The sequence below is a fragment of the Phyllostomus discolor genome, chromosome 4, assembly GCF_004126475.2.
Source record: "Phyllostomus discolor isolate MPI-MPIP mPhyDis1 chromosome 4, mPhyDis1.pri.v3, whole genome shotgun sequence".
Classification (NCBI taxonomy): domain Eukaryota; kingdom Metazoa; phylum Chordata; class Mammalia; order Chiroptera; family Phyllostomidae; genus Phyllostomus; species Phyllostomus discolor.
The window spans coordinates 22,930,453-22,934,272 of NC_040906.2; the positions used below are offsets into that span (position 1 = coordinate 22,930,453).

Below are 3,820 nucleotides of genomic sequence, written 5' to 3' on the forward strand. Positions count from 1 at the left end.
TGTGTGAGTCTGCATTCCCACCAGCAGTGAATGATGGTTCCTTTTTCTCCACAATCTCACCAACACTTATTACCTGCCTTGTTGATAATGGCCATTCTAACAGGTATGAGGTGGCATCTTACTGTAGTTTTGATCTGCATTTCCCTAGTAGCTAGTGAAGTTGAGCATCTTTTCATATATCTGTTGGCCATTTGTATGTGTTCTTGGGAGAAGTGTCTGTTCAGGTGCTCTGCTTGTTTCTTAATTGTTTGTTTGGTGTTGAGCTGTATGAGTTCTTTATATATTTAGCATATTAACCCTTTGTCAGAGCTATTGTTTGCAACTATTATCTCCCATTTGTTTGCTTTTTGTTGTTCCTTTTTCTTTTTTTGTTTTTGTTGTGAAGAAGTTTTTTAGTTCAATATAGTCTCATTCATTTATTTTTGCCTTTACTTACCCTGCCTTTGGGGTCAAATTCATAAAATGTTCTCTATGACCAAGGTCCATAAATTTCATACCTATGCTTTCTTCTATGTAATTTATTGTTTCAGATCTTATATTTAGGTCGTTGATCCATTTTAAATTCATTTTTGTACTTATGGACAACCTGTGATCTAGTTTCATTCTTTTGCATGTGGCTTTCCAATGTTCCCAGCACCATGTATTGAAGACACTCTTAGGGATTCCATCCCATTCAAGATCCATTTTTATATTAGTATCTGGGCTTGGTTTTCTCTTTGTACATGGACAGTACAAATACAGATCTTACACGTTCATGTGGGTTTCCCCCCTACCCCACCCCGCCACCCCCATGGGTTTTGAATTTCTCAAAGGAAATTACTTCTCATGCACAAAGTGTTCAAGGCACAGACTTCCTTAGGCCACAGATATGGTCTGTCTGATGCTCTTGCCACAAAGGGGACAGCATTTCCAGGATTCTGTTGTTGGCACGGGTCTTGGTTCCAGCTACTTCACAGGTGTGAGCCCTCAGTCATGGTCTTCATCCTTGCAAGGCACTAAAATGCCAGCCCACATCATTCAGACCTACGTCTGGGTGCTGTGTCCCTGGGGTTGCTTTGACGTTATTTCATACATGTATTGCTCTGCTTTTGAGGTCCATGTTCTGGTTTTGGCTCCTAGATATCTTCTTTCAGAAAAAAAAATATTGCCTTTTATTCAGAAATACTCTTTGGAGGGGGAATAGTTCTGCAGCACCCTTGGAGCTTTGGAGTGGGAAGAGTGGCCTCCGCTGGATTTCGAGCCCTTGAAATGTTTCTGGACAAGAGTGTCTCAGACAATATTATTAGCTCACCTGGTGTGTTGCCATCTATTTTGAGGAGAGTCACAGAGATTAGGCATTAATGACAATTACAGCATCCAAGTTTTTCAGTTTTTCACCTTTGAAAATAAATTCAAGGCTCTTTTTATGATCCTCACTTCCTTAAATTCTTTCCTGGTAGAAAAGCTCTAAGAATGTCATCTTTCATGTGTGTGGAGGTGGGAAAAAAGCAAGGAAGTTACTCTGGGCTCTACTTGCCACCCTCTTAGCTATCATCCGAAGACACCCTCCACACCAAACCTCACCAAATTCTTACAAAGTAAACACCATGCTTCATAATGACAAGCAGAAAACTAGATTTACTTTCTGTACCTTCTCCAAGATTTTTCTTATGATTAATTCCAAAATGCAGTTTCATCCAAATAAAACATAATTTGTAAAATATGTGGTATGGTTGCCTAGTTACCATAAGAGGGAAATGAATTGAGCTTCTCCCATCACAGGTCCAGTCCTGAACCTATGCAAAGAGTCCACTAAAGAAGAATGAAACCCCCTGGCTGGCGTAGCTCAGTGGATTGAGCGCGGGCTGGGAACTAAAGTGTCCCAGGTTCGATTCCCAGCCAGGGTACATTCCTGGGTTGCAGGCCATAACCCCCAGCAACCGCACATTGATGTCTGTCTGTCTGTCTGTCTGTCTCTCTCTCCCCCTTCCTTCCCTCCCTAAAAATAAATAAAATCTTAAAAAAAAAATTTTAAAAAAAAAAGAAGAAGAAAATGTCCTATAGACATTAAAAAAAAAAAAAAAAAAAAAAAAAGAAGAATGAAACCCACCTTAAAGGGGTATCCCTCACTGGTGCCTCTTCTCCATTCCCGGGGCCACTCTTGCTCCTGACATCTCTGGCATTTGCACCCACATTCTCCACGCTGGTGGGGAAAAATTGAAGGTGAGAGGCACTGGATACAGAGAAGCACAACCCAGGGTAATTGATTGTTAGCTGATTCTTTTTAGTTCCATCACTAACATGAGTTTTCCTCAATTATATGACATCTCAACAGAGCAATGGTAGGAATTATCTTTTTAAAAAACATAAATTTTTTTTCTTGCTGTGTAGTACATCACCAAGATTTCTGTAAGCTCTTTTTGTCACCTGTTACCTCACTGGCTTATGAGAGTCCTATAGGGAAAAGAGAGGGAGTTGTTATGTATTTCACAGCAGAAGCTGCCCAGTGTAGAAAGCCCTCAGGTGTTCACTGGGCAAACCTGGGGCAACCAGGCTAGTAGTGACCTGAAACCTTCAGTGATTCAAGTTGCCCCTGTTCAGCTATGACCTTGGTTCAGTGGTTCTCTATTTTTCTTCTCTTAGCTCAATAGGTGGGTCTAACCTCTCATTCTAATTCGTCTGTGTCTCACCTCCACAACTACTGAAATTCCCACATGCACCACTGCCTTACCAACGTAAATCTTCCCTGTTATTCCATAAACCAGTCTACTTGGTCTCTCATATGAGCCAACTGCACATTTATCACTTCCGTTTATGTTGACCACTGGCCAGAACCTTCTAAGTTGTAACAGATGAACCAGTGTGATTCATGCAGGAACAGCAGAAACCAACTGTGACAAATCTTTGAAAAGGCAAACATTTCTTGGTACTTTACTTGTGACAGGAAACTATTCTTTTTAAATAATATTTTTTTAAATTTATTCTTAGAGGGGCAGGGAGGGAGAAGGAAAGGGAGAAGAACATCGATCAGTTGCCTCTCGCATGTGTCCTGACTGGGGACTGGCCCACGACCCAGGCATGTGCCCTGACCAGCAATTAAACTGGTGACCTTTCTCTTTGCAGGATGACACTGGACCAACGGAGCCACACCAGTCAGGGTGAGGTGGGAAAATACTCTAAGCCTGGTAGCTAGTAGCTAGTCACTACTAGCCTGGTTGCCCCAGGTTTGCCCAGGCATCTGAATTTATTAGGGGGGTGTAGTTGCAATGTAACTACTAATAATATGGGGCTTTCTCACAGTCTGATAACAGCTTTATTGCATGCTAGCCCTTGTCATTTATTGCTTCCTGTGACTATAAAAACTAAAAAGAGTGTGTTATGGCTTGACTGGCTGACCTGAATTTGTGGCTTGTTTGATCAGAAATGTGCCCTCTCATGATGGCACTTCAATTTATGGCCATAGTTGGGTTGACAGTAAATTAAAAAACATAATTAGCAAGCACCTAGGAAATCAAGATGCTTTCCTAAATTAGACTTAGTAACTTAGTTATTATTTTAAGTCAAAACTCTGCATGAGTTTTGCTCTTTGCCCAGCAACGTTATCAAAGTCATACAGATAAGTCGAAAGAGCTAACTAGGTCATTACAGACCACGAAATGTCTTCGTAGTGCTCCGGCCTCAAGAGAAGGCTGGGTGCAGGGTCACACTTCCGTGTGTGAAGGGCAGGAAGCAGCAGGGAGACAAAGGGAAAAGAATACGAGCAACAAGCCCATGGTCCGGAGACAAAACACCTGAGGCAGTGGCAGGAAGTGGACGGGGAGGAGAGGGGCCCGGTCCCCGG

At 42.0% G+C, this 3,820-nt stretch overlaps 1 long non-coding RNA gene across 1 annotated transcript; it reads right to left on the minus strand.

Moving 5' to 3' along the window:
* Positions 1-667: 667 nt before the first annotated feature.
* LOC118500013 lies at positions 668-2,905 on the minus strand. The gene is made up of 2 exons (XR_004902536.1): positions 2,090-2,905; positions 668-1,126 (listed from the first exon to the last, which is right to left on the minus strand). It is a non-coding gene; the product is annotated as an uncharacterized LOC118500013 (long non-coding RNA).
* Between the last annotated feature and the right edge of the window lie 915 nt (positions 2,906-3,820).